This window comes from Lutra lutra, chromosome 10 (assembly GCF_902655055.1).
Source record: "Lutra lutra chromosome 10, mLutLut1.2, whole genome shotgun sequence".
Taxonomy (NCBI): domain Eukaryota; kingdom Metazoa; phylum Chordata; class Mammalia; order Carnivora; family Mustelidae; genus Lutra; species Lutra lutra.
This window is the reverse complement of record NC_062287.1, coordinates 78069349-78081845: the sequence shown is the minus strand read 5'-3', so window position 1 is coordinate 78081845 and position 12497 is coordinate 78069349. Positions and strand designations below refer to the sequence as shown.

Below are 12497 nucleotides of genomic sequence, written 5' to 3'. Positions count from 1 at the left end.
AGGGATATTGAAACAAATATATTTTTTTTTTACTTTTTTCTTTTTTTTTTTGAGCCTTAAGTGCTTCAGATTCACATCCACACCACTTTTTGAAAAGAACTTGGCCATCAAAGTGATACCATCCAAAGGCTATAGGAGTATCTAGTAACTGCCACCCTTTTCTAATGCTTTCAACATGATATAAACATGTGAAATGCCACTTGCTTCACACACAAGACCACTAACTAAGAAAGCAACGAAAAGTCTTTGGCAAGAAAACCCACTGTCACAGATGCTCATGGCTGAGCTACAGTTTTTTTCTCAGCAGGACAATAAACTCACCTCTACTAATGCAACTGTTCTTACAAACCTGTTTTGTTGAGGTTCTAGCCTGCACATGAACCATATGCCTATAAGAAATCTTAATTATCACAAGAGAATGGTCTTCTGTTAGAAACCACTAAAATATAATCTCTTCTTGCAAAATGATGTATTTGATAGCACCATATGCATTGTCAAATCTGCTGTCACAAGGTAATCTGGATATCCAGTAAAATAAATTACTACAGAGTAATCACAAGACAGGGCACTGATTATGAAAAGTTTCAGGTTTTTAAGCCTGGCATGCTCTTTCTGTTGAGTTGCAAGAAGGAAAATTTAAAGACCTGACATAAGTTTTTACATACAAATGACACTGCAGATTTCATATCTAAAGTAAACTAGGAATGACTAACTCTAATTTTTGTTGTAATAAATGTGTTGGCTATTTAAAAATGTTATCCTAATAAAAATTAACACTTCCATCAAAGGAAAGATGATGGCTCTTTGTATTATGTAACCAACACTAAAACTTTAGAAGCTAGAGACTTCAGCTTCCTGAGTCACTTAAATTATAGCATCCTTAAAAAGTAAATGTACTTTTGGAACACTAGAGAATTTCACTGTCTTTAAAAATCATTGTGGGCTGGGTTTCTATTGTTTAAATATGTATTATTTTGTGCATATGGTGACAGGAACCTACTTAAGAGTCCAAACTTTGAGAATTTCCTTTTTCTAGAAATCACAGTTATTAAACTATAACACAAGAGTTCAGAGTATGTGGCAAGACACTTTAAAAAGACGACTGATGTACAGTTTGGATTAAGTCATTTAGAGTTAACACATTTAGAGGTTAAAATGAGTTCTGTAATTGGTGCAAGTTACTGTAATACTGGGAAGCAAAGCGATTTTTAAAACCATCTGTACTTTGTGAACTGAAATGACAAGCAACCCTTAGAAAAAATAAAAATAATATGTAACTCATATTCCATTTTAGTCTGGGAAAGTCACCTGTGCTTTGTCTGTAAGGAAAGACTAAGTTTATGAATAATTAGGCTAAATCAAACAGTCCTCACTCTAAAAGGAAAGTCTGGTTAGAAGAGTCTGAAAGGGGAGATATATATATATATAGATAGATAGATAGATAGATAGATGGATAGATTAGGAATGGAATAAAGGATTTTAGTGCCTCGTTCTTATAGACAATGAGTTTTCTTCATTCTTAATTTCAGAATTTGATATAACCCTGTCTCCCCTCTTCATTTTCCATCAGATGCACAACCAGGTAATGTTTCCATTCACAGAGATTTGAAACTATCCTCATGCTGTGAGGATTATTTTATTTTATAGTAGCCAAGAGAAAGAGGTTGCTGCCAATATGATGGTAAGGGCATACAGAATAAAGACTCATTCCCGGGCAATGAAACAGACCACCTTTGTGCTCCTTTTGAGGAAGAAGAATGCAAACCCATCACCAACTTTGGGACTTGATCAACAGTGGGGAGTCACAAAACTCTTTTCAACCACTGCATTTTAAACCTCCACTAAAAATAGCTTCTCTGTGCTTGGGCTTAAAGTCCCATCTGTGGCCAGTGATGGAGTACAGTACTTAATTGTTTCTGACTAGGGTCTCTGCATCAGCACTCTGAGAGTGTCTTCCAACTTTTAATCGCCTTGTGTATTCTTTAATTAGACCTGTTCACAAGACAGCCAAATGAAAATGCCTACCACTAAGCTTGCTCAAGACCTTAAAACAGGTCATTTTACAAGTCCAGGAACTTTTGTGCAAGGCTCACCATCTTCCAGGATTAATCATTTTTCTCTGGTTTCCATACCTTAAAATCAGACACACTTGGAGGAGGCAAGCTTTGTGGCTATTAAGTCAGCTCTAATGAAAACACACTGCCTGGTAACAATTCCCCCCTTGTGTCTCCATTTCCTTTACTTTGGTCTGTTACTGCCTGTTATCTGTGCTCCTACTAGGGCTGCAGGAAAACATGTTTTCTTTGGAAAGGAAAAGCGCATAGTCCCCTCACTGGTTAGGAGCACTGAGACTTTCTCTAAGGGCTAGGATAACTAGAAAAGGGCTCTACTCTCCAGGAAGGACTTCAGAGCCCGAAACACAGAGCACCCTTTAACTTAGGCGGGAGATGCAAACAGCTGAAGTGTCTGTCCTTGGCCCTGACAGGTGACCTGCAGTAGGACCAACCCACCGGCAGCGCCCCTGGGCTGGGTCACTCACGCTCCCGGACTCACCTGGTGCTGAGGACCAGCGCCGGCAGGAGAGGCAGCAAGTAGTGCGCTGGGCTGAATTTCATGCTGTCGCCTGCCGGGGTCCTCCTTCCCTCGCTGCCTTTGCTCTCCCTCCTCCTCCGGGTCCTGTCGCTCCTCGGTGTCCGGCTCTGTCCCCGGCCGGCGAAGAGCCCTCTCCAGCAGCGGACGGAAGGAAACGGACAAACGGACGGACGCCTCGCGAAGGCAGGCACTGAGAGCGGGGAGTATCTTCGGCAGTGATGTCACCAGCGAGGCGAGCCCTGCCCGGGATTGTTCGGCACGCTGCTGCTCCCGAGCCTGGAGGGCGCGTTGTCACTCGCGCTGGAGGCGGCGCGGGGAGAGGGAGGGGGGCCCGGCGACGGCCCTGCGCTGGGGTCTACGGGCTGCGCTCCCGGGGCTGCACCCCCTCCTGGGACTGATCATTTATTCTTCCTCTCCCGAAGCTCGGGAAGGGAGGGAGGGGAGGGGAGGGGAAGGGCGGGGCGGGGGTGGGGGGCGAAGAGAGAAATCTAATCTTCCAGTAATTGAGCCCGAGTACACGGCAGGCTGTGAGACAGAATTCACTTGGAAAGACTTATCAGACGCTCCGAGTCGCAGGCAGGTGTCCCTCACCTGATTACACCGTGTTTAGAAAAAAATGTCGCTCTAGAGAGTGTTTAGAATATTCTAATTAGAAATGCATCACGATTAGCCTGATGCAGACGGAAGAAAAGCACGAGTGAGCAGTGTCCAAAAGCGGACCCTGAACCCATAATTCTACACGGCAAGCTTCTTAGTCCGTAAACGTGGGATATAAAGAGGTTTCCGGGCATAAGTTAAGACGTCTGACGCTTCTGGGTTTTGAAGATTTCTGATCTTCCTTAAATTTCAATCTGTCCCCGAATACCAGCAGTTGGCAGTGGGGTTGGAGCTGGTGCCCCAATTTCACTCACCTGAAGGGGTCCTTTCCTTCAGATGAGGAAACATCAACTGAGGTATTCATCAAAATGCTAACAGTAATTAACTCAGAGTGGTGGTATCAGGGGACAGAAGACTGTCATTTTGTCTATATTTTTCAAATTTTCTATAATAAACATCTGATATTAAGCTTTATTTTGAAAAATGAGCAAAATAGAAACTCTAATACAAAGTATTATTTTTGTAAAAGCAAGTCTGGAAAACGGCCAACTTTGCTTACTGAGATGTTCAGTTCTAGGGTCCTTACATGGTTTACTTTTGATCTTCCAGCAGTATTTCTTGGTTAAATGTTTATAAGGTACTTCTTCATACACTATTATTATACTGATCCTTACCAGAGCCATCCTGGAGAGATATAAATTAATATTGTGCCTATTTCAGAAATGAGATAACAGAGTACCATGAAAATCTAGGCTGGATTTTTTTTTTTTTTTTTTAACAAAGAACTGGATTCTTTTAAATCTTAAGCAAACCCTACCGCTGCCTGGAACATTACACCAAGTACAAGTAAGTCCAACGACTAACACAAAGCTGATGTTCAATAAAAGCTGATGTGTACCCAAAGACCCTGGCAGGGGGGCAAATTTCAGGTGGTAACAGGAATTCCTATCCAGAGGGTTCAGCTCACATTCCATTTTTTTCCGAGGTAAGACACTTACAGTAAAATTTAGATGAAACAGTCCCTTTCATCTAATTTTTGAAACATAATTTGTAGAAAAAATATTTTTTAAAAAGCTTTATTTTAAAAAGGATACAAGTTTAAAGAATTAACTGTCTAATGTACTGATTTTGGGTTTTTCTTTTAATGGGATTGAAGTTTAAGACATTTATACAGAAGAGATATTGCTTTAAAACCCCAGACCACTAAAACAGAGGAGTAATGACTTTTCGCAAACTGGATACCAGCCCCTTGGACAACAGGATCCACAATAGATAGAACTAGGCATATATAAAGATGAACTCACATGTGAATTGCATGTCATTTACAAAGAAAAATTGCACTACACTCTGCTAAAACAGAACTCTGACTCCAAAGGAAATATGTATTTCAGTTTGCTCCTGTCAAAATTATTTAACAATAGATTTCCTGCTCAGTTGGGAAGGTGATCATTTGAGTTCCATACTCAACAAAATATGACTACATATGACTACTTGGTAATTAAAAAAATACATATAGGGCGCCTGGGTGGCTCAGTGGGTTAAGCCGCTGCCTTCGGCTCAGGTCATGATCTTGGGGTCTGGGATCGAGTCCCACATCGGGCTCTCTGCTCAGCAGGGAGCCTGCTTCCCTCTCTCTCTCTCTGCCTGCCTCTCTGTCTACTTGTGATCTCTGTCAAATAAATAAATAAAATCTTAAAAAAAAAACATATACTAGGAAATAACACTCATACTTTTAGAACACCTATTTGTTTACATAACAAGTTTGTGTTCATTATCTTGTCTTAATTATAGGAATCAAATATAGTAGTGATTTCTATTATCCTCCTCTGTTGCAGTTCAGAGGGGTTAAGTAACTTGCCCAAGGTCACTTCGTTACTTACAGAGTGGATAACATTCAAATTCAGGATGTATCATTTTATAGTATTTCTTTTGAGGGAAAATTTTTTAACACATCTTTGTAAGAAGAGGCATTGTCCAACCTAAACTGTATTACCTTTTATTAGCCATACAACATAAAACAGACAACTATAGATTGTCAACCAAGAAAGGAGAGTATCAGAATGAACTTCAGAACTTTGTTCAGACTGTGTCTCATGGTTAAGCTGTGCCCCTGTATTGGATACCAAAAAAGAACCACAAGGCCTATTGGCCTCTGTATTTTCTGCAAGCAGGAAAAAAGACATCGAACTTAGAAGGGCAGGCAAGCATCGGGGAAACACATTTGGAAGGTGAGCCTAAGTGAGATTTTGGAAACTCCTGCAGATTTAGAGGATTGAGGTATTATATTCTGAATTCAAGTATAGATCTGTTGCTCAGCAGAAGTCTTTTCTTCTTGGGGAATTACAAGACTGTAAGTCTCCATCACCCATGACACTCTGTCCACCCTGTCACAGGAAAACTCAAATCCAAAATTGATTTTATGGCTTCAGAGAATTGGTGTATGAATTTTAAAGATGCAGCAGTGCAGACAATGTTTCACTTAGCTGAAACCACTTGTCCTATGCTGAATCCCAACACAGCTCAGCAAAAGTTGTTTTCAATAACTATACCCGAGTCTGGATAAAGGACATCACGAAAGTCAGTGCAGTTACAGTGAGAGGCTAGTCTCCATTAAAATGCTGGGACTGGGAGATATAGAAGCTATTTTTTAAAGAGCACTGAGTTACCAAAAACATCACTATTTTAAAGTGTGTAACTCAGTATTTTTAAAATATACTTAACAAGGTTATGGAATCACCATTATCTAACTCCAGAACATTTTCCTCTCTCCAAAAGAAACTCTATACCCACTAGTCACTCACTATTCCCCTGCTTTTTCTTCTTCTCCCAAACCCTGACCATCTAATTATGGTCTCTACAGAGATGCCTAATTCTTGGCATTTCATATAAATTGAATCCTAGTATATGTGGTCTTATGTGACTGGTTTCTTTCCTGTTTCAAGGTTTACCCATGTTGTAGCATGTATCAGTACTTCATTCCTTGTAATTGCTGAATAATGTTCCATTGTAGGAATGTGCCACTATTGTGTCTATCCCTTCATTATTAGAACTGCTTCCATGTTTTGGCTATTTACATAATGCTGCTATGAACATTCACATGAAAGTTCCCATGTGAACATCTGTTTCCAATTCCCTTGGGTATATACTGAGAAGAGGGATTGCTGGATTATATGGTAACACAATTTAATTTTTTTGAGAAACCACCAAATTTTCCCAAAATATCTACACCATTGTTCACTCCTACCAGCAATACATGAATATGTTAATTTCTGTATAGCCTTGCCAATACTTGGTGTTTTCAGTTTATTATTACAGCCTTTGTTGGGGATGTAAAGAGGTATCTCATTGTGGTCTGTATTTCTATTTATCTGATGAGTAATCATATCGAGCACATTTTCATGTGCCTATTGGCCATTCATGTACAATTTCAAGAGATTTGTTTATTCAAACTCTTTGCCTATTTTAATTGAGTTATTTGTGATTTCTGAATTTGTAAGTGTTCTTTATACATTCTGGATACAATTCCTTTATTAGATATCTGATTTACAAATGTTTTATCCCAATCCATGGGTTATGTTTTCATTTTCTTGATGGTGTCATTTGCAGCAAAAAGTTTTTAGTTTTCATGACGTCCATTTAATTTCCCCTATGTAAATATCCTGCCATGTATTCTCTTCCAAAGTGGTATGTTTTCATCATTTCTGCATTTCCTTTTGTGCTCTTAAATACTAAACTCTGATATCCTCTAGAGTTTCACCCTTGATCCTTCTCTTTTAAAATTCTTTTTTTTTCCTCCCAAGGTAAACTTAGCGTTTTTATGACTTTTACCATTGCTAATACAGTTATGAGTGTAAAAAAGTACATCTCTAGCATAGACTTCTTCACTGAGTTCTTACCTCAGTTTCCTCTGAGTATGTCAAAGTCAATCACACTAAACTTCTGTTCTTCCTCCCTGATCAGCCTTCTGTATATTTCCTCCTACCTCCATCAACTCAGTCACCTAAGTTACAACCCTGGGAATTGTCACTTACTTTTAACTGCTTTCTCCCACCCACACAGAGTCAATCACCAAGTCCTATGGATTTCACTTCCTACATATTTCTCTACACCGATTCCCCCCTCTCCTGCCCCAATATTGAACCTAAATTAAACAGAATCACTAGAGCTCTACTTAGGGTTTATTGTCTTGATTCTGAAGTCCTTGCTCTCAGGTATTATTTTCCTCAAATCTATTCTCCCAATATGACATTCCTTAGCTGCAAATTTCTATAGTGGCTTAAAACTCCTAGGAAACTATGCTCAGTAATATTTTTCAATACATGTCTTTTCTCTGTGCCTTAACTTCCATATTGTACTTCAAACAGAGTAACAGATGTTTTCCTTGATATGACTTTATAAAGATTCACGTTACTCCCTTTTCCTGAAATGCTCCCTCACTCACTCACCTGCAACTTACTTTTCTCATTTAAGACTCATCAAGGACATCATTTCTTTCTAGAATGCTTTCCCTAATCCATGACCTGCCACAAACTTGGTGCAGTCTTCCTTTATGAGTCTAGAACATGTGCTAGATTGCCTTGATGCTGTACTTACAATATTACTTTTGTCATTATAGTTTCTGTTCCTCACTACACTACAAATACATGAAGAATCAGAGGGACATTTCTCCCTTTACTCTGTACGAAAGAAGGTGAGAGATGCTGTAAAAACTGTATTTTTGGCCAACAGATACATGAAAAAGTGCTCCACATCACTCGGCATCAGGGAAATACAAATCAAACCCACAGTGAGACACCACCTCACACCAGTTAGAATGACTAAAAATAACAAGTCAGGAAACAACAGATGTTGGTGAGGATGCAGAGAAAGGGGAACCCTCCTACACTGTTGGTGGGAATGCAAGCTGGTACAGCCACTCTGGAAAACGGTATGACGGTTCCTCAAAAAGTTGAAAATAGAGCTACCCTATGATCCAGCAATCGCACTACTGGGTATTTGCCCTAAAGATACAAATGTAGTGTTCCGAAGGGGCATGGGCACCCGAGTCTTTATAGCAGTAATGTCCACAATAGCCCAACTATGGAAATAATCTAGATGCCCATCAACAGATGAATGGATAAAGAAGAAGTGGTATATATCTACAATGGAATACTATGCAGCCATCAAAAGGAACAAAGTCTTGCCATTTGCAATGACGTGGATGGAACTAGAGATTATTAAGTGAAATAAGTCTATCAGAGAAAGACAATTATCATATGATCTCCCTGATATGAGGAATATGAGAGGCAAGGTGAAGGGTAGGAGAGGGGGGGCAGAGAGGGAAAAATGAAACAAGATGGGATCAGGAAGGAGACAAACCATAACAGACTCTTAATCTCAGGAAACAAACTGAGGGTTGCTGTGGGGTGTGTGGGGAGGGATAAGGTGGCTGGGTAATGGACATTGGGGAGGGTATGTGCTATGGTGAGTGCTGTGAATTGTGTAAGACTGATGATTCACAGACCTATACCCCTGAAGCAAATAATATATTATATGTCAATAAAATTAAAAAAAAAAGAAATCTGAAAAAACCTGTATTTTTGTATATGTATATTCTAAGTCAATCACTAATATTTTTTTCCAGGCATCCCTAGGCCTAAGAGTTGAAGACCTAAAAACAAAACAAGGTGTCTTAACGTGATTCATCAAAAATATGTTTCCTATTCTCATACTCGCTGTTTTATTGTTGCTAATGAAACTGTCTATAAAGGAATTTCCTCTAGTAAGTCTATTTATTTTTACCAAATACACCCTAAGAAAGAGAAGAGGAATATAAGAATTTAAGTATCTATGCCCCATACAAAACCAGGCAACTAACCAAACAAGAAAAACAAAAGTGAAAAAAGACCAAACCCTATACTCTCCAGTACTTTGAGCTGAGTCACCTGTATTAAATGATTTTGACCTCAGAAATCCCCAAGTTCTTGATAAGTTGTCCTTCTGGTTCACATGAATGGTGAGAAGTCAGTGTAAGATCTCCAGATCAGGACTTCGGGAAGAAGAAAGGACTGAGGGATCTCTTCTATCCTATACTGGTTGTCCTGGAAATAGTGCTATATCCCCCTCTTTGCTAGCATCACTGTTTGTGTGAGTTGTCCTGGGACTAGGTCTATTTACTTGAAGAGAAAAAAAAAAAGAAAAGAAAAGAAAAGAAAAGAAAAAGCAGTAGCAGAACAGTTGCCCTGCTTCCCTTTACCCAGATGTAGGAGATACACTGTAAATCTGCTTTTAGAAAGCAATTACATTGGGATTCACCAGGGTACTGAGACCTCAATTAATCCTCTTGCAAAGTAAAGAAGTCCTTCATAATGAGCAAAGAAATTCTTTAATGTATAAATTTTTAAGTCTTTTAAAAAGTATTTTCAGGGTGCCTGGGTGTCTCAGTTGGTTGAGCGACTGCCTTTAGCTCCAGTCATGATCCTGGAGTCCCGGGTCGAGTCTGCATTGGGCAACCTGCTCAGCAAGGGGTTTGCTTCTGCCTCCGACCTTCCCCCTCCCATGCTCGTTCTCTGTCATTCTCTCTCTCAAATAAATAGATAAAATCTCTTTTTTTAAAAAAGTATTTTCATATTTTGCTATATATTTACAAAGGAATCTGGTCTTCCCAACCAATCCACTCAGTTAAATTCTTTCTAACTTTTTAAATCAATGGCATTTCTTATTTTCTGGGAGTAAGTATGTGTTTCCTTTTGCCACACACAGTTGTCTCTGTGAATTTCTTCAGATATATTTAGGTCCAATTTAGTTCCTCTTTTATGACTATCTCTCATTATAAAACCATTGCTAAACCAAGATTTCTAAGGCGTAGCTTCTCCTTGTTCACTGTATGTATGTAACATTAGACATATGGTTTTCAAAGACAGTTTCTCATCCAACATTACATTTAACTCAATATAATTAATCATGAGAATTCTGTTTCTAGACACGAAGGAATAATTGGCATCAGACTTGTCCTCCTACTATAAACAAATACGAAATTTGAAAAAAAAAAAAAAGTGAGGACTAGTTTCATTAATAAACAGGAAGGGAAGAGCAGGGTCCCAGAAAGCAAGCCCATGCTCATACCAGCTTTCGCAAGAGGAACATCTTAACTACCATGATACAAGGATGTACAGTACAAGGAAAACAATCCTACTGAGTAGAGGAGGCAGAAATCAGAGTTCTGATTTCCTAAAGTTCCTAGGTTTTGTAGAAAATAATACCAGAGAAGAAGATGCTTTGCAAAAAAACCTTCAAAATACTGCATGGCGGTTTGCCATAGGTCCTTGGCCAAGGGCTGGGCTACATAAACACAGACCAGACTCTGAAAAGCCTAGTTCTGCTAACTTGCAGAGCAGTGAGTCTGGAATAGAGATACCAGAATTTTTTTAACCATTATGAGATGTCAGAATTCTCCCTGGGCCAGAATGGAGAAGCCCCAAAGCACTTTATGAACACCTCAAGTAATCATCTGAGACTCACAAAAGCCAAGCTTTTGGAGTAACAACTAAGCCTTATGAAAAGAGATGTAGCTTAGCTCTATGAGCAAAACTGATACAGACCATTTAAAAAAAGAAAAATTAAGGCCTGATAGTATTGAAAAGAACCATCACTAACTTAACTATCTACGGAGGAAAATTCAGCATCCATTAAAGGAAGAGGACGCAATTTAGAATTTCTACAGTGTATCCAGCACAATACCAAGCATATAATTAGGAACATAAAGAAGCAGGGAAACATACTCATAATTAAGAACAAAAGCAAACAGTGGAAACAGAACTCAGAGCAACACAGATCTTGAGATCAGTAGATAATAACTATTGAGAAATTTAAGCTACAAAAAAAGGTAAATTCTAGAACTGACAATATGAAATAAAAATGCATAATTTTGAATATTAAAGAGTGAATGGTTAGTAAATTTGACGACACATAAAAAGAAATAATCCTGAGGGAAATAAAATAATTGAAGAAATATATGAACAAGGATTTAGTGAACTATGGTATCATAGCAAGTTGTGTAACAAACATAGTTACAGTTCCAAAAAAATGAGAGGAAAAGATTAGGAAACAAAGTTAAAAAAAAAAAAAAAGCAATGGCAAAAAGCAAATATGTTTAAAAAACAAATTCTCATTTTTGAGAAATTCCACCAAATTTAAGCTGGATAAATACAAAATAACCACATTTAGATATATCTTAGTCAAACCGCTGAAATGAAAAGTAAATCTTAAATAGGAACATTATAAACAAGAGAGTCTCAATAATGACAGATTCTCAACAGAAACGATAGAGTGGAGACAATGGAACAATATCTTTAAAATAAAAAACTGTCATTCCGAAGTTTTGTATTTCACAAAATATCCTTCACAAATAAACAAATAAAGACAGTTTTAAAAAATTTTTATTTAAATTTTAGTTAGTTAATATATGGTATAATATTGGTTTCAGGAGTAGAATTTAGTGATTCTTCACTTATATATAACACCCAGTGCTCATCACAACAAATGCTTTCCTTAATGCCCATCACCCATTTTTAAAAATTTTATTATGTTATGTCAGTCACCATACAGTACATCACTAGTTTTTGATGTGTTCCATGATTCTTTGTTTGCGTATAACACCCAGTGCTTCATGTAATATGTGCCCCCTTTAATACCCATTGCCAGGCTAGCTCATGCCTCCACCCCTCTCCCCTCTAAAACCCTCATTTTGTTTCCCAGGAGTCCATAGTCTCTCATGGTTCCTCTCCCCATGGCCATCACCCATTTAACTCATTCCCCTACATACCTCCCCTCCAGCAACCCTCAGTTTGTTCTCTATAGTTAAGCGTCTCTTATGGTTTCCTTGCCTCTCTTTTTTATTTTATTTTTTTAAAGATTTATTTATTTGAGAGAGAGAGAGCACAAGTGGGGGAAGAGTAAGGGGAGGTGGAGAAGCAGACTCCCTGCTGAGCAGGGTGCTGGATGCGGGACTGGATCCCAGGATTCCAGGATCATGACCTGAGCTGAAGGTAGATGCCTAACTGACTGAGCCACCCAGGTGCCCATTCCTGTCTTTTTAAATAAAGATATTTTCAAATAAATAAAACTTAGAAGAATCCTTAACAGAGAATCTGCTTTAGTACAGATGATAAAAGAGACTATTCAGGATGATATAAGAGACTATAGGGAATGACATAATATGAAAATGCAAATTTATAGGTAAGAATGAGGAGGTTCAGAAATAATATATATTTTGATATATGTGAAACACTATCTCTTTTTTCCTTATTTTTTAAAAGACAAAAAAATAG

At 38.4% G+C, this 12497-nt stretch overlaps 1 protein-coding gene and 1 long non-coding RNA gene across 2 annotated transcripts in view; one reads left to right on the top strand and one right to left on the bottom strand.

The window, feature by feature from the left end:
* The window catches only part of LUZP2 (leucine zipper protein 2), a 479539-nt gene extending 476674 nt beyond the window's left edge, over positions 1-2865 (bottom strand). Inside the window, exon 1 of the mRNA XM_047692979.1 lies at positions 2554-2865. The gene's annotated coding sequence lies outside the window, so the exon portion shown is untranslated. The remainder of the gene's footprint in view (positions 1-2553) is intronic.
* A 595-nt stretch (positions 2866-3460) lies between these two features.
* Positions 3461-8940, top strand: LOC125079407 (uncharacterized). The gene is made up of 3 exons (XR_007121110.1): positions 3461-3545; positions 5273-5417; positions 8813-8940. It is a non-coding gene; the product is annotated as an uncharacterized LOC125079407 (long non-coding RNA).
* Positions 8941-12497: the final 3557 nt, after the last annotated feature.